This window comes from Schistocerca cancellata, chromosome 2 (assembly GCF_023864275.1).
Source record: "Schistocerca cancellata isolate TAMUIC-IGC-003103 chromosome 2, iqSchCanc2.1, whole genome shotgun sequence".
Classification (NCBI taxonomy): domain Eukaryota; kingdom Metazoa; phylum Arthropoda; class Insecta; order Orthoptera; family Acrididae; genus Schistocerca; species Schistocerca cancellata.
In genome coordinates this window covers 1,093,597,121-1,093,616,206 of record NC_064627.1, presented here as the reverse complement: position 1 = coordinate 1,093,616,206, position 19,086 = coordinate 1,093,597,121, and positions in this window count along the sequence as shown.

The following is a 19,086-nucleotide window of genomic DNA, read 5'->3' as shown; positions in this document are numbered from 1 at the left end:
CACCACGACGGCGGGGGTCATCACCTTCGTTGCAGCCTACAGGCCGCCGAAGGGACTGCTTCAGGAGGCTGACGTCGACGCCCTGCTGGTACTGCGCGGGAAAGTCTTCATTGCGGGTGACTTGAATGCCAAGCATCCGCAATGGAACTCCCGCATCACCAACGCCAGCGGCCGCCGCCTCCTTCGCGCCACACAACGGCATGGCGCGATCGTACTGGGGCCTTATGACCACACCGTCTTCCCCCACCGCGGCCAGTCAGATGTGCTCGACATCGCCGTGCTCAAAGGTGTTGGGCACTTCACGTCTGCCACCGTCAGATGCGCCCTGTCCTCTGATCACCTCCCGGTGGTCTTCGACATGGACGTCATCGGTGCATCTATGCCGTCCGACCGCCGCAACTTCCGTGGCATCGACGAGGCACGGTTTCGTGTCGAGGTCATCGACCGCCTCGAGGGCGCGCCTGATCCCGCTGTGCAAGGGGCTGACGAAGCGTTGGCCTTCTTCACGCGGCAATCACTGGCTGCCGCGGAGGCGGCCACCCCCAGGCGGCCGGGACGGCCGCGAGATTCGGGCCGCCATCGACGACCATCGCAATCGGGACTGGGCGGGCCTTGTGGCCACCCTTACAACGACGTATGGTAGTGCTTGGAGGACCGCCATGCGTTTCCTTCGTCGTCGCCAGCGAGTCCCGCCTCTCCATACGAGTGCGAACGTTGTCTGCGAGCCAGATGCGAAAGCCAGCATCCTCGCGGACACGTTCGCGGCAAATTTTCAACCCGCTGATGGTGTGGTCGATCCCGACCACGTCCGTCTGGTGGAGGACCGCCTGCCGGTTTTCCTCGTCGCACGGGAGGACGACGACTCGATCGAGCAAATCACAGCTGAGGAAGTGGACCTGCAGCTCCGTCGACTCAACCCGAAGAAGGCGGGCGGCACGGATGGTGTCAACAACTGCCTGTTGAGGATGCTACCGCCGGAGGTACACCAATCTCTGGCGGACATCTTTAACAGCATCCTCCGCTCTGGGACCTTCCCTTCCGCGTGGAAACACGCGGAAGTGGTTACCATCCCCAAGAGCGGCAAGGATCCACGCCAGGCCGCGAACTACCGGCCGATCAGTCTGCTGCCGTCCCTCTCAAAAGTGTTTGAGAGGTTGTACGCGGAGCGACTGCTGCGCCATGTGACAGAACAGCAACTCATCCCCGAGGAGCAGTTTGGTTTCCGGTGCGGCCACTCTACCACGCAGCAGCTGTTGCGCCTCGTGGAACAGGCGATGCGAGCGCTGGAGACGCGGGAGTACCTAGGGGCGGTGCTTCTCGACGTCTCCGAGGCCTTCGACTGCGTGTGGCACGACGGCCTCGTGTACAAACTTTTTGCGCACGGGGTACCGACGTCGCACGTGGTCCTCCTGCGCTCGTATCTCTCGGGACGCAAATTCCACGTCCGAGCAGATGGAGGCACTTCCACCGACCGGCAGATTCGAGCGGGAGTACCGCAGGGGTCGGTCCTCGGCCCCCTGCTGTACTCCCTGTACACCGCCGACGCTCCGCGGGTGGCACGCGTGGAGTTGGCACTTTATGCCGACGGTACGGCGTTATTCACCCGCAGCATGAACGCGGCCGAGATGCGCCGTCGCCTCCAGCTCGGATGTGACGTCCTGGCGCATGATCCACGAAATGGCGCTTAAAGTTCAACGCTGCTAAGAGTCAGGCTGTCATCTTCAGCAGAAAGAGGCTGCCACCGGACCTACCGCCGGTCACGATCATGGGGGGCCCCATCCCACGGTTGCGGACCGGCAAATACCTCGGGGTGACGTTGGACAGGCACCTGACGTGGCTGCCGCACGTCCGAGACGTCAGAGGGTGGGCAGTGGGGCGCCTGCGTGCGCTTTACCCACTGCTCAACCCTTCATCGACACTTCCTCCACGACACGGCCTCACCACGTATCTGTCCCTTGTCCGGCCGGTACTGGAATACGCGGCCGTGGTATGGGGTAACGCGGCAGCGACGCACATTGCGACGCTCCAACGCGTACAAAATAGGGCGCTGCGACTAGCGCTCCACAAGCCGCCTCGCTACCCGACGAGGCTGCTCCATGAGGAAACTGGCATCCCTTTCCTGCGGGATCGCTTCCGGCAAATCGCCAGAGTGTTCTACAGCAATGCAGAACAGTCTGGCAGACGCCTGATTCGTGGTCTGGGCCGCCAGGTCCACCACAGGCCAACGACTCGCTGGCCAGACCTACTGCGAGAGTAAGCATCTCTTGCAGCCCGCCGACGAAGCAAAGGGCGTCACTATGAACGACGCCCACTGAGGACAGCTCAACCTGTTAGGTCCCACTGCACCCCAAGGAGGTCACCGCAGGAACAGCAGCTCCGCTGCTTAAACTGCCACCACACATGGCATATGTAGCCAGAGTTTTTAGTGAGTGAGTGATAGAGCAGTTATTTTTAAAACATAAAATATTAAATAGAATGCAAAACATGCCGACCTCTAAAGCTACCGCTCTTACCCCCGTGCCTAGTGGACCTATACGTAAATCCATCTCTGATGACAAAGATACAGGAAAGTCAAGTTCACAGGAGTTGAATCGACAATAGCAAGTACTAGTCGGTCGACTTCGACTTACTCATGTTCTTTGTCTAGCTGCTGCCATCCTCTGTAATCTAATACAGAACTTTGCATATGAAGCTACTGAGAAGTGATCGTTGAGCCAAGTTCTTTTCATTGACACAATGTAAGTTGTACAATTGTAGTTCTTTTAATTTCGTATTGTCTATGAGAACTGATACGAAATTAGCAGCTACAAGTGCCATCATTCAACATGAAACTATCAATTCCGCAAAACCTGCAAGCTTTTGTACACAAATGACAAATGTAGTGTTAACACTTCATGACGAAAGAGCGGCTTCTTCCCCTCGCACCGCCCCTGACACCTCACTCGGCTAGGAAGTGGTAAGTGGAACTTACTTCCCCTTTTGTTTTCCTTGTGAACAAATTTTATTGTAGGTTCTAAAAAGGAGACCACATGGGTAGTGGATTTTAGAATTTTTTGATATTTATGGTACGTGAAGTTCACAACTCAAATAACAATCAGCCAAAGCCATACGAAGCAACCCTCAAAAATTCTCGAGAAAATCCACTTTGAAGTTTTGCTATTATATGTAATCACCAATAACATTGGGCAACACTGAAAATGTTTCGAGCTTAAAAATGGTATATTACCATGTATTTCCATCTGTTGAATTCAAAAATCACTATAAAAATGACAGATTAGCTCTTGTTTTGAAGATGAAGTGACATTTCATTTTTTAGAGTGAAGATTTTAAATTTGGGGGATTTTTTTTTTTTTTAGTTGGCACACCTGTCAAATAACACAACACAAATGTTCTTCAGCTGTTTGTAGGTCATAAACATAGATACTGTTGCTGTGACTGTGAATTACATGTAGTTTCTACTCCAATTAATGCAAAATTTCTGGTTCGCGAGTGCTCTTTTAGTGTAAAATCTGTAAAAATGCCACGAAAATGTGTAAATATGGTGAATAACTTTTGTTATATTTGTGGTGAAATAACATTTTCCTCACAGAAATGCAATCTGATGCCTCTTGTAAAGGCTGCCTATCAGTATTATTTCGGTATGAAAGTAGGGGACCAAGATAAGTCTTAGGCTCCACATATATGTTGCAACGCATGTTCGGTTACATTGCGAGAATGGCTGAAAAGAAGAAACGATTATGGCTTTCGCTGAGCCTATCATTTGGCGGGAGCCTACAAACCATACAGGTGACTGCTATTTCTGCCTGACTCCATCTATAAAGGCAGGATTGTCTATGAAGAAAAGAAGAACAGTTCAGTACCCGAATCTTCCATCTGCTATTCGACCATTCCACATTCGGATAGTTTACCAGTTCCTACTCCACCCGAAAATTGTGTGTTTGAAGTAGAAAATGAAGACAGTGTGGAAAAAGAAGAACCAAACAAGCCTTCCACATCCCATGACCCTGATTTTGAGGGAAAAGATGATAAACCGCACAGGCTGAGTCAAGCGGAATTGAGTGATCTCATTAGAGACCTTGGCCTGTCAAAGGAGAATGCAGAAATTCTTGGGTCTCGACTACAGCAATGTAATCTTCTTCAAAGTGATGTGAGAATCTCTCAGTACAGAAAACGTCACATGGAACTGCCTCCCTTTTTTGAGAAGAAAAATAATCTTGTTGTTTGCTGCGACATTAATGGCTTGATGAAATCTTTGAATCTAAACCATGATCCAACTGAATGGAGGCTATTCATAGACTCCTTCAAGCTTAGTTTGAAAACTGTGTTGCTTCACAACGGGAACCTTCTTTCATCTATTCCTGTTGGTCATGCTGTTCACGTGAAGAAGACATGCAAATATGATAGCTCTCTAGGACTCAAATATCATCCACACAAATGGAAAATCTGTGGTGATCTAAAAGTCATTGCCATACTCTTAGGAATGCAAATGGGTTACACAAAGCATTGCTGCTTCTTATGTGTGTGGGACAGTAGAGATAGGAAATTGCATTATATTAAAGAAGACTGGCCTGCAAGAAATCGTCACCCTAGCGAGAAAAATGTCGTTGCCAAGCCTCTTGTGGACCCAAAAGACGTTCTTCTTCCACCCCTGCCTATCAAGCTGGGTTTGATGCAAAACTTTGTCAAAGCTATGAACCGAGAAGGACGGGCCTTTAAGTACATAAGAGAGAAATTTTCGAAATTAAGTGATGCAAAAGTTAAGGAAGGCATTTTTGTCGGACCACAAATAAGAGAACTTCTAAAGGATCCTGCAGTTTTGGAGGGGAAAGAAAAGGAAGCTTGGGAAGCCTTCAAGGGTGTTGTTAATGGATTCTTAGGCAACAAAAGAGATGATAACTACAAGCATTTGGTGACAGTGCTCCTGCAAAAATACCGTAACCTTGGATGTAAAAATTCCCTTACGATCCATTTCCTCCACTCCCGTCTAGACTTTTTCCCTCCTAGTTGTGGAGCTGTTAGTGATGAACATGGTGAGAGATTCCATCAGGACATTTCTGTTATGGAACAAAGATATCAGGGCCGTTGGATTGCAGTAATGCTTGCGGATTACTGTTGGTCTTTGTGCAGGGATTCTGCAGAACTCCATTACAAGCTAAAAGACGACGAAGTCAATAGGCCACAACATGATTCTCTCCAGACACGACCATCTGCGAAGTATTTTTCAGCAATTTAGAACTCTTAGGATGTAATTAACAGTTAAAAAAGCAAATGCACTTTCACTGTCGTTATCATGTATGTAATTAAAACCTTTTCTCTCAATCCGTTAATATGTAATACTTACACCTTGTGTATATCATAGAAACTAGAGCTAATAAAAATTTTTCATTGTCATTTTTGTTTTTCTCAACCCAAAATTAGTAAGAATTGCCTCATGAAGTGCTCGAAACATTCAAAAATTATTTTTTTTTTGTTGCCCAGTGATAATTAACACCGCTGTCTCAGCTTTAAGTGTAGCTCAGGTGGTAGTGTACTGGCCTCACAACCATAGAGTCTGTGTTTCGAATCCTGCCGTGATAGTTTTTTTTTTTCCTTTGTGTTCAAATACTTAAGCAATTTTAATATCTAATGGTAAATTTTACGAAAAATGCACGTATTTTTTGTTTATTCGTAACCTTCTATATTTTATAAATTGCCGTCATACGCATCCAACACCACAGTCGTTTTTCCTCTTGTCAGAAGGGGATCTAGCGCACGCCTCGTCAAAAAACAATCTGCTTCGCCAACGTTCCGTAGAGCGCGTACAGCCAACACCTTCTCACACACAGGCCTTACAAGAGCTGTGCGACGTCACGCCGTTAGCGACTGGCTGGCCGCTATGAGAGTGGGGTGGGGGCACCCAACAGTCAGCAGCTACGCGAGTGGCGGCCTAACGGCGTGACGTGGCACGGCTGGTAGGGAGGCCTGTATATAGGAAATTACGAATAAACAAAAATATGTGCATTTTTCGTAAAAATTACCATTAGATCTTAAAATTGTGAAGTATTTGAACAACGAAAAAAATTGAACTATCGAGGCAGGATTCGAAACACAGACTCTATGGTTGTGAGGCCAGTACACTACTATTTTTTTTTGTGTTTGGTCGTTGCGGACGTCACATGACATCCGTTCAAGTTCGTTTGTCGATCTTTCTACTCAGTTTTTTTATTACACAGGCCAACCAGCTCTCTGACCGAACACGCTGAGCTACCGTGCCGACGCCTGAGCTACACTTAAAGCCGAGACAGCGGTGTTAATTACACAGCTCTACAAAATAAATTTTTTTTTTCGTTGCCAGGGAAGTTTGAACGAAAATGGGATATTGTTATGATACCCATTCCGAGTATATTTGTACTTTTTCCAAATTGGCTCTGGTTTTTGAGATATAGGTTATTTGTGGAAATGAGAGTTTCATGTGGATAATATCGACTGCAGGGTCCATATATGGTGTAATGTATTTGCTACCTGTTTTTTAATTAGTGATATTGTACTATCTTTATTAAACAATTGTGCTCAGGGAGTGCATCTGTGTGGTTGAGGATTACATCATGCAAACATCACACTGTCAGCATGTGTTCAGTCCTGTTGTGCGGTGCGTGTGTTGAAGATATTGAGGGTTGTGCAGATCTGAATTCGGCGGTACTCGACATTCATTTGTTGGCCGAGGTAATCCCCGCAACAGCCGATAGGTAGCGTTCAGTGTAAACAAGAATAATGGCGATGGTCGAAAGTCACACACATGTGCAGTGCAGCTTCAAGGAGATAGAACCTTTTCATCGTGACGTAGCAAATAAGAGGTGAGTATTCATTTCACACAAAACAATTAATGATGTTTGTTGGATGTGATTGACATGCAAATACAAGAAAGTTCTGCATAATATGTAGTATTTGTGCAATTTTGTTTTAGGAAAACATGAGTTCTTCACGCCGTCTTTGCGTGAACCATCCAGATGAGTTCTGCTACATTTGTTGTGAATACGTTCTTCAAAAGAACAGGAAGAATATCACTCCTTTTGTGAAGGAAGCTTATCTGGCATATTTCGGAATTAAACTTGGAGATCCAAGACAAGGCGTGGGCATCCCATAAAGTTTGTAAATGCTGTGTGGAGTGCTTACGGCAGTGGACAAAACGAAAAAGGAAAAGGTTAAACTTCGGAGTGCCTATGGTATGGCGAGAGCAGAAGAACCATACAGATGATTGCTATTTTTGCATTGTTAATGTGAAAGGTTTTAATAGGTTCAAAAAACGAAAGTGGGAATATCCCGATTTGGAGTCAGCAAGAAGACCGGTGGTGCACAGCAACAATGTTCCTGTACCAACCTTCACAACATTACCCACGCTAACATCATCAGATGACGAGGTGCACGGCGAGGAATGTACAAGTAGTGGTTCGGAATACGAAGGACGTGAGAGACAACCCCAGCAGTTCGACCAGAAGGAGCTCAGTGACTTGATACGAGAACTCAATCTTTCCAAGCAAGCATCCAGGCTTAAGGAAAAGAACTGTCTTCATCCAAGTGTTAAAATAACAGCTTACCGGACGAGAGAAGAAAACCTTCTTCCATACTTCAACCAAGAAGAGGTTATAGTGTATTGCAGCAATATACCTGGACTATTACTTGAATTGGGGCTGCCGGAATATAGACCAGAGGACTGGCGTCTCTTCATAGACAGTTCCACTAGAAGTTTAAAATGTGTTCTCCTACACAATGGCAATCGTTACGCATCTATTCCAATTGCCCACTCAACAAAACTTTGTGAAGCATATGCTAACATCAAGATGGTTCTGCAGAAAATTCAGTATATGCAGCACCAGTGGTTGATTTGTGTTGATTTGAAAATGGTGAACTTCTTGCTTGGACAACAAAGTGGATACACAAAGCACCCATGTTTTATCTGCATGTGGGATAGTAGGGCAAAGCACGAACATTGGAAGCAGAAAACATGGCCTCCAAGGGAACATATGGCTGTTGGTGAAGCAAACATCATTAATGAACCTCTGGTTAGTAGGGACAAGATTGTTCTTCCACCATTACATATTAAGTTAGGACTAATGAAGCAATTCACCAAAGCTTTAGACAGAAATGGTAATTGCTTCACATACATCTGCAATACGTTCCCTGGACTCAGTAGTGAAAAACTTAAGGCAGGAATATTTGATGGTCCTCAAATTCGCAGGCTCATCAACGATACCAATTTTACAAGTGTCATGACTGTCACTGAAGCATCGGCCTGGAACAGTTTTGTCGCTGTTGTAAAATGTTTTTTGGGCAATCATAAAGCTCCCAATTACGAGGAACTGGTCAAAAACATGCTCACTAACTTTCAAAACTTAGGAGCTAACATGAGCATAAAATTGCACTTCCTTCACAGCCACTTGGATCGATTTCCTCGTAATCTAGGTGATTTCAGTGAGGAACAAGGAGAGCGGTTCCATCAAGATATGAAAGGAATAGAGGAAAGATATAAAGGAAGATGGGACAGGCATATGATGGCAGATTATTGCTGGAATCTGCAACGTGACTGTTCTGAAGAGACCTATAAAAGGAAAGCGTGCAGGAAGCGGTTCGTCATGGACGGAAAATGATATACTTATAGAGAAACTTTTCAATTATGTTTTATACGTGGACAAATGCCTATCAGAAGCTATTTATAAAGATTATTTTCTTTTTTCATTGTAGTTTGTAGCGCTCGAGTTCAGTAATAGCATTTTTTTCTATTTTTTTGAATAAATCATGCATTATCTCAAAAACTAGAGCCAAACTGCATAAATGGTTGCTATATTCGTCCTCAGCACCACTAACCCATCCTAAAGCCACTCAAATATCCTTGGCAAGAAAATGAGTGTTGACCAGTGTTATTGATACATATAATTGCAAAACTTCAAATTCGATTTTCTCGAGAATTTTTGAGTTACATCGAATGTCTTTGGCTGATCTACTGCCTCACAACCGTCAGTGTCAAAACACAGCAGCAGTCATACGGGCCCGCGCAAGTGCAGCTAATTTCTATTCTGAAACAACCAGCCGATGGTCGCTGCGTCAAAGTCGCCCTCAACTACGTGTTCTTGTATACGATACCACTGTATTTAATCTTAAGCTACATAGAAAGAAATCTCACGGATTTATTCAGAACTTTGGTTGGAAGAAGTTGCAAAAATTAAAATATCTTTTAAGTAAACAGTACAAAAGTTTGATTTCAAACGAATTCACACTACATAAAATACAGATATTAAAAATATTTAAAGCCAATGGTACCAAAATTTTAACAGAGCCCTTTCATATAATCTTGTTGAAACCCTTGTACATACTGCAAGTAAGAAAGCAGACTGTCTGCATTCAGCAGGAAATTCTAAAATAGTTCCTAGCACTCATTTAAACAAGTAAGCTTGCAGAAAACTGAATACAAATTATATAAAGATGTTAAATAATACTATACATGTACTGTAATACCGCCATAGTAGTCATTTAAGAAGAGCCGTACAGCTATTATTTTGTATTATCAGTTTTGTGGAGGTTATTTTGGGAGATATTCTCAATAAAACAGAAATTGCACTAATGCTGGATGTTAATGAAGGACTTTTATGACAGTCACAGCTCAATAACAAGCATTAGTTTTGACACTGACCACTATGTAACAGGTATGCACTATCCTGTCACAGGTATTTCAGGAAGTGTGTCAAAGACATAACCATGACAGAAAAACATCTGCAATAAAGTAGCAGGCTGTGATTTATTGTCCATTACTATAGCTAGTTGTACACCAGCGAAAATGGATGCGTGTTTTCGTAGTGTTTCATTTTCTATTTCTCTTTTACAGCTAGGGTGGAATTGTCTCCAGCTAAATACATAGATTATGACATTGGGGGAGATGTCGGGCATCATCCAGCCAATGATGATGAAAAGCTGCGAGCATTAAAAGAGCCTTGGACCCCACCGGATACTTTCAAGTTTCCAGTCACTGGCAAGAAGAGCCTTTCTTATCAACGTCATTGGACTACCAGGTACTCATGGCTTGTGAATTCAGAAATCATGCAGGGAGCATTTTGCAAAATATGTGTTTTACTTGGAAAAATGCAAGGCGGCTGTCGTCATCAGGAGCTTGGAGCCTTTGTTAGTAAGCCATTTACTAACTGGAAGAAAGTTTTAGACAGCTTTAATCACCACGCTGATACAAAATATCAAATTTGCTGTCGAGCAGGCAGCAAATTTTATAAAAGTCATGGAGGGAAAAGCTCTTGATGTTACAGAGTCCATCAATGTGGAAAACAAAATTTCTGAAGAGAACAGCAGAAGATTGAAGGCTATTGTAGAAACAATTCTTCTCTGTGGAAGACAGGAAATTGCCCTAAGAGGATGCCGTGATTCTGGAGAAGTTGGAATAAACGAACCTGCACATAATGACGGTAATTTTAGAGAGCTACTTCGGTTTAGTGTTCGATCCGGTGATGAAGCACTTAAGAATCACTTATTACTTACGCAAAACATCCACAGTAGAGCAGTGTATACCTCTTCAGGATTTCAGGGCGAAGTTATTGAACTGTGTGGTAATGCTATTGAAACACAAGTACTGTAAAGGGTCAAGAAAACAGGTTTTTTTACTGTACTGGCTGACGAAACAAAAGACATATCACGCCAAGAATAACTAGCGTTATGTTTACGATATGTAGACTGCTCATCTGGAAAATCGATTATCAGGGAGGGTTTTTCTTGACTTTATCTACGTGGAAGATGTTTCAGCGCAAGCATTGGCAAACACGATCATAACACATCTCTTACCTTATAACTTGGATATGGACAAATTGGTAGGGCAAGGCTTTGATGGCGCTACGGTAATGAGCGGCCGGTTAGGAGGCGTGAGAACAATAATTGCAGAACAATATCCGAGAGCGCAATTTGTACACTGTGTGGCACATGTTCTTAATTTAGTTCTTGCACATTCGTGTGAAATACCTATGATGCGGAACTGTATTGTAACAATACAAAGTATAGTAAACTTTTTTCCACAATCTCCACGTCGGGAAAACCTTTTGAAGAAAATTTCAGATCAAACTGACTCATCTCATTCAACGCTGATCTCCCTTTGTGAGACGCGGTGGGCCGAAAAGCATGTGGCTGTTGAGAGATTTGCAGAAATACTTCCTGTAGTACGCGCAGCGCAACACTTGACGCCCTTCAAGACGCTGCTTTTTATAGTAGGGATGTCGCCACTGAAGCATACCAACTGCAGACTGCCATGGAAAATAGCCAATTTATCATGTCGCTTGTTATACTACGAAAAGTTTTTTTCATATACAGCGAACCTGAATAAAGCAATGCAGAAGATCAATGTTGACCTGATGAAAATTTGCAGTTATGCGAAAACAGTTAAAACTACTCTACAAAATATTCGAAATGAAAGGGAGTTCTCAGTCCTTTTCGAGCAGACAAAGCAGATGAGCTCAAGTGACATAACTGTAGTGCAAATATTTCTCGGTGAGGATGTAGGCACAATTCTTCTGAGTGAATACGAGATATGGCACAATCACTGGAAACCTGTAGAGGAAAAACTGTCACTGCAATAGAACTTATTGATCAGTGTGATGAACTTTTTTCCCTTCGATAAAAAAGCTTCTTATCATATTAACAACACTCCCAGTGTCAACGACGACCCCTGAAAGATGTTTCTCGACTATGAAGAGGCTAAAAACTTACATAAGGAATAAAATGGGAGGTGAAAGACTTACTGGTCTTGCTCTAATAAGTGTTCATAGTGATCTGACGGTGCAACTAGATTGTGAAGAAATTATTAGTAAGTCAGCAGCAAGACGTAAAAGGCTAAATATAATACTTTGAATTAAAGTAATTCATGTTTATTTTTAAATTAACTTACGACCTGAAGTTACAGCAAAATGCCAAAGTATCACAATTTAAATACAAAGACTAATATAATAATGTTATTGCTTAATATAAATGATTAATAATGATATTCAAAAATATATAATTGCCTCCAATGTTAGCTTACAATTACTTGCTTTTTCATAGATAAATACCTCAACAGCTACAATACATATGTTTTATTTAAAGACGCTTGGATCAATTAATATTTCTCTACAGTTTTACCCGTATGTAATATGGATGCTAACGTATTTGTGGTTTTTTTTTTTTTAATTTCTGCTTGATTGACCCTATTGGCGTTAACAACAAAACCCTTTTATGTGGTGGGCGAAGACAGGTTTACCTTCCTAAATGATAGTGTTGGACCCCCCATGTAAAAGCTGTAGGTATGTTCCCGGAACTACTTAAACCTAACTAACCTAAGGACAACACACACATCGATGCCCGAGGCAGGAATCGAACCTGCGACCGTAGCAGCAGCGCGGTTCCGGACTTAAGCACCTAGAACCGCTCTGCCACTGCGGCCGGCGGACCGCAGAGGAAGAGAGGGCACATTCGAACAGCGGCCACTTGTAATTCTTCACCCTGCTACATGCAAAAGTTGTCGTAAAATTGTTGAAATGTTACAAATGAAGAAAAGTAGTTCACCATTTCCCAAACTGGAATTCAACAAGAGTACGCTGTAAACTACCAAACTACATGAAACATACTTATGTAGTATGTTCAAAGTATGCTGTTGCCCTTTGCTCTAGTAAGGACACAAACTGTCTTTTTACAGTTTCATTCCAACTGAGTTTCGTGAAGACTGATATCATGCCACTGAGTTTTCTCTAATTTTGTATAACATTTTCTTTTGTATGAAGTGTTAATCCGATTTGATCCACTATATACTGCAGTAAACTCAACGAAATAAAGCAGATCCTCAAACATCGACAACGCCACATAGAAATGGCATAATACACACAAAAAACGCACTTGAAAATGGAAATCATTTCACGAAACGCGTCGTGTGACTGGCAGCAGAAGAATTATTTATATGCAAACGTATTGTTTTCACAGTCGCAGGCTTTCAAAACCGTATATAACAAATCAGATTATTACTGACGAGCCAGGTAATGAAAACTATATCCAAATACAAATAAACCTCAAAATTAAAAAACTAAAAACAGTTGCACACATAAGATTCAACATGCACTGTCAACAACTAGGCATAATTCTAAATTATATAAAAGTGAAAACATGTTCTAGCAGCAGCATAGCAAAACTTACAAAGTACAAAGCAGAAAAATCATAACTGAAAACCGAAAAAAGGCAGTTACGCAAGAAGAAGAACTCACAGTTTACAACAGCATATGCAAGCACATCCAAGACATAATCTACAAGGAGTACTTGACCATTTGCAACACACACAAGAAGAAACTACAGACCTTGACATCAAAAAAAATTGAGAGATCCAACCTTGAGATAATGACAAAAGCACAAATATTTTACAGTACAGTGAGGAACAACACAGACATAACATACGACAGAAGATAAAATGATCTGCTTCAAAAAGGACTAGAATAGAATGTAAAACCTAACCTCAACAACCATATGCTGAAACAGATTATAGCTGCAACTAAAAATGCAGCAGATGCTGAAAAATAAAATTCTAATACAAAAGCAGCAATAGGTCATAAAGTAAGCAAGCTTCTTGGGAAAGAAATGAATAAAGATACATTTAGATTTAAATATACAATAAATTATGCAAAAACTCTGAAATCCATAAATAATAAATTGAAAAACGACAAAACCATAGTTGTAAAGTCAGACAAAAGCAGTACATTACTTGTGATGAAAGAAAAGGAATACATAGAGAAAACAGACGAATTTTTTTATGCTAATAATATATAACGACCGTTATATCAGAAATACAACAAACGGGGACTACAAATGAGTCTAACAACAACAGAGTATTTGGTGGTGAATAGTGATGCTAAATTTGAAGTGCACATCAATGACAAAGGAGTTATGAGACAAATAGAGAAACTTAAATACCTCGGGGCACATATCGATAAACATGGATTGGGATATACATAAATGAAATATAGAATACAGCAAAGCAAGAAAGTGTTAGGGTGTATGAATAGTTTTTGGTGGGATAAGAATATTTCCAACAGCAATAAGAAAAACGTAGGTAAGATACTGGTTGAATCAGTGCTATGCTATGGATGAGAACTATGGATCTTAAATGCGTATCTCAAAAGAAGACTAATAGCTGTGGAAATTATTTGCGTAAGAGTGCCAGAATATCAAGAATCGAAAGAAAAACTAATGATGAAGTAAGAGCTAGAATTATGGCAAATGATACAGTGACAGGCAGAATTGAAAGAAAATCATTAAAATGGTACGGAAATATGATGAGAATGCCATATCATCGGTGGCCAAAGAAGGTTTATGAATGGAAACCACCCGGCAGACGTAAGCACGGAAGACCACGACGTTCTTGGACAGACTACATAAATGGAGTAATGGAACATCGCAACATCGACAAGGAAGATGCGCTGGATAAAGAGGCTTGGCGGAGGATAACAGGAATATAAGATGTTGTAATTAAATAATGTTTGTACTGATTAATCCTGTAATAATAATAATAATAATAATAATAATAAAGACAGAAATCATTACAAATATCAAAAATCCACCAAAGAAAATAACAACGAAATACGGGAAAATACAGGTATCTAAACATTTTAAATATCTTGGTGAACTAATTCAGCCTGTGGCAAAAGGTCATCCAGCCTGCAGGGCTAGAATACAAAAACTAGAGACAGCAACTCACTACTGCAGACAAATGTATTCAAAAAAACGTATATCCACAAACATTAAACTCAGACATTACCAGACTGTCATTAGACCGCAGATACTATATGCATCAGAAACACTGGCAAATTTTACATACGCAGAACAGATAGAAAATCGTGAAAGAAGAATTGTGAGGACAATTCTTGGACACAGGAAAATAACAGATGATCAAGGCAAGCCTGTATACAGACTAAAAAGCAACAAAGAAGTGTATACGAAGTGCAGCAAAATTACAGACGAAATTAGAAAAAGAAGATGCTCCTTTTATGCTCACATCATGAGGATGAACCTGAATAGGCTTACAAAACAAATATTTTCGCACATCGCAAATCTAAAAAATAAAAATTTATGGTTTATCAACACAGAAAGAGATCTAAAAGAAATGGACATATATCAGGAAACAATATTTAACAGAAACCTTTTTAGAAAAAAACTGAATTCATTCACGGGTTTCGGTGTGAAAATTAAGAAGACTTGTGGAACTAAATGGTCTGAAGAGAGAAAAGCCGCCTTCAGCGCAAGAATGAAAGAAGTGTGGATTGAGAGAAAGAAGACTTCCCAGAAGCGCAAGAAATAACTGTTTTCACGGTCTTTAACGGCCAAATTTGTATAATAATAATAATAAATAATAATAAGCACACTGAAAAGACCCAACCAAACAATTTCAAAGTAAAATTAAGGAACAACTATAGAACACCATTCCCTATTGACAGAAACTGAAAAGAAATACCTTCCATGCATGAATCCAAAAGCACAACACCTAAGAGCACAGCCAAAAATACACTAGGATGGAAATCCGATACGTCCCGCGATCAACTCTATAAATATCCCTCAGTCGTCGCTGCGGCAGTGAGCAGAGATGTGGGCACGCCCTGAGTTCCGAGGATCGCTCAGCAGAGCAACGGGTGTGGCGGATCGCCGTTCGGCCGAGCCTGCTCGGTCGACGGCCCCATCCGGCCCCCCAACTACGACGACTGGTGGTGGTGGTGTGGCAGACCGCCGTCCGGAGGAGCGTGCTCCTCCCGCGGCCCCGTCTGAACCGCCGCCAAGAACGATCCGGCCACCGTCCACGGATTACGATATGGACGATTTCTCTGGAGAAGACGATATTATAGTGCATCACGCACTTCTGGCAGACGAGAGGGCGCGAAGAATGAAGACCAGCGCGCAGCAACGCCCAGCGGGCGAGCGGCGCAAAACGTCTCTCACAACAGCAGCTACCGGCGCCAAAAAGACGCCTAAGAAGAGGAGGCAGCTCGCTGTCTCAACAAACGGGGGCAGACGACAGCGGTGCTGGAGCGACCTGACGACCGTCACGTCGAGACGTGCGGCCAGACCAAGGACGACGCCTTCACCGCCGCCCACATCGACCGCAAACCGTTTTGGGGCACTTGCGGTCGAAGAGAAGACTGAGCAGCCTACATCCGAGCAGTCGGCGCCAACGGCCGCTGCCCAAGCAGCCCGTTCGAATGAAGAAGATCATGATGAAGCCGTCCCCACCACCGGACGGTCACACCGGAGGCCGCCGCCTTCGAGGTGGCAGAGGACTACAAGGGTTTCCTGCAGCTCGTGAGGAAGTGGACGACTGCGGACTTCACCTTGCGAGCTGCAGCAGGGAACCTTGTGCGGCTACAGGTCGCAAACACGGAGGACTACATTCGGGTGACGAGCGAGGCGTCAAACCAGGGCCTCCACTGGTATACACACGACGAGCAAATAAGCGCAATGAATACGCGATTTGACGAACAAGAATGCAAGCTAGGGCACCACCGGGAACGCCTAGAAGCGTTAGAAACCAGAATCGAAACAGCAGCTGCTGGAAACCAACCACTAGCTGACTCCATATTAAAGGAGATACAGTCTGTGCAAACCGAACTCAGTGGGGCCACGTGCAGGCATGAAAATCGAATAATAGTGCTAGAAAGCGAACTGTCCTCGCGAGAAACCATCATTCCTTCGGAGTCACAAATGAGGGAAGTCCTAGAAGACGTCTGCAAGGCGAAGGGAGAAGCTGTTGCTCGTGTGAGCGAACAAGTGTCCGCTCAGGGTGTGCAGATCGCGGCGCATGCATATGAGATTGATAAAGTAATCAATCAGGTAGGCGCCGTAACGAGTGCGGAGAAAAGATAACTCTAACGAATGAGGCGGACTCGGATAGGACACAGCCAGCCCCAATTGCAGAATCTCAAGAAATGTGATCACTGCTGCAGTTTAAAAGGGTGCAAGCAGACAGAAATAAAGGCCTTGGGACCTGATAGCTGACTCGCATAATAAAGTGCGGGAAAACGAAAGCGCAGTGCCACTGTTGATAACATGGCTAGAGGAGCAGAAAGCTCCAGTGGTAAGCGTAGGCGTGGAGAAGACGAGGAATACCGTGAATTCGAAGACAGATTCTGTAATCTCAGAGGAAATTCGGCGCCGCCTGGGCGGGCGGCGAACAACGCTACGAATTTTGATAGTGACGAGAAAGAATGCAGAAGACACTTTGTCTCAGTACCATCTTAGTCTCTATTCCCAGACCCGAGCAACGACAAAGCGCCCTCGATGTGGTCAAACCAATTTGAGCACTCGCTACCTCACTCATGGGGAGATGTGCTAAGAATAAAATTCGCGTGCAATAACCTGAGAGGTGGTGGGCTACCCGAATGCAAATAATGTTTAAAGACTGTCGAACGTACAAGGACTTTAAAGCAGCTTTCCTCAACAAGTTCTGCTCATGTAGCATGCAAGAACGGGTAAAGTTAAGCATCTTGATGCGAGACAACTATTCTGATAGTACAAACAAGCACACGGTGTAATTTTACAAAGAACTTGTTAAACGTAGTCAGTTTCTTGATGCACTGTGTGATCCCAAGGAACTTAATAGAATTTGTCTAAGCTTCCAAATAGATTGCGCAAAGAAATTACAATTGCAGGAAGAGGTGTGGATGAAGTTAGTGGTTTTCAGAACCTGCTGCAAGAATTAGGTGCTGAAAGAAATGTAAATGAGCAACAAAACGTAGTTAGGTTCGAAGGTAATCATGACGGCAATTATGGGCAGAGGCGCAACCAGAGTTGGATGCCTCAGTTCTTTCGCAATAATAATCATGATCATGGTAATGACAGGCGTGGGTATGATCCTTGGAGCCCACGGCGCAGCAATAGGAATGCGTGACTAGTAGTGATAGGATCGAGCACCTCTGCGATACAAAATGGTGAAGCTTACGAGTCAACGCAATGTGATTAGCGTCGAAGACATCTGGGACGTGTTACTAGAGGAAACAGCAATAGTAATATCGGTTAAATGCCCTGCAATCAGCATAACAACTAACTAATTACCATTCTCTGTTTACTTGACTCGGGAAGCAAGGCATCGGTGATGAGAGAAGATGTGTTCGCGCGGTGCAGCATGAAGAGTCTGTGGTCGATGCTTCCTTTGCAGAAAACAAGAGTGCGTGGTGCCGTAGAGAATAAGAGTGTACAGACGAAAGGGCAGGCGTACATCGGTTTTACTTGTCACTCGTGCGACCTTACGGCCATGTTCCTGATAGTGCCGTCACTAGCAGTTGAGGCAGTGCTTGGGCTGGACTTTCTGAGACCTTATAAGGCGGTTCTAGATTTTCATAGTATGTGCGACCATCTGAGCGATCGTAAAACAAGAATGACTTGCTGTCGATGAAGGATGCGTAGAAGAAGAAAGAGTGGGATGTGCGTAAGCAGCGAGGATGATGACGCCGAAGTGTGCCTATTGTAGTGTAATAAATATGTAATGTACTGAATCAACTGTCAGAAAGCTAAGTGGCAAAGACGTTATCCGGGAGACTCTATGATAATTATATCGTTGACTCGGAATATTACTCTCATGAAGGTATAGGTCTGTGTGTGTCATGCAACAAGCTGCCACCATCCAGCACAAAGACAAACAGTACTGACCAACCTGGTATATAGGGCGCGCGCCGTCTGTGACAAAGACAGCCTACCATCCGAGCTGCAACATCTGGGGGAAGTCTCTCACTAAAATGGCTACAGTGAAAAGCAGATCAACAGGGCGTAGGAAGAAGGAAGCAGTGAGAACCTCAGAAGAAGATGATGATGACGAAGAAGACAAACGACTCGCGTTCCTTCCATACGTGGGACCGCTCTCGGCCAAAAAGTTCCGACGGCTTACGTTCGGATTGAGTCTCTCTTCTGCTGCCTTCATTCGCGCTTTGGACATAGTTTTACCGGAAACCCTCCGGAAAGGAATTACGTATTATATTGATGACCTGTTAATCCCGGAAGAATCATGGGAAGGCCACTCCACTACAGAGTGCTAACGTCATTATTAGAGGCGCTGACGCACAGAAACGT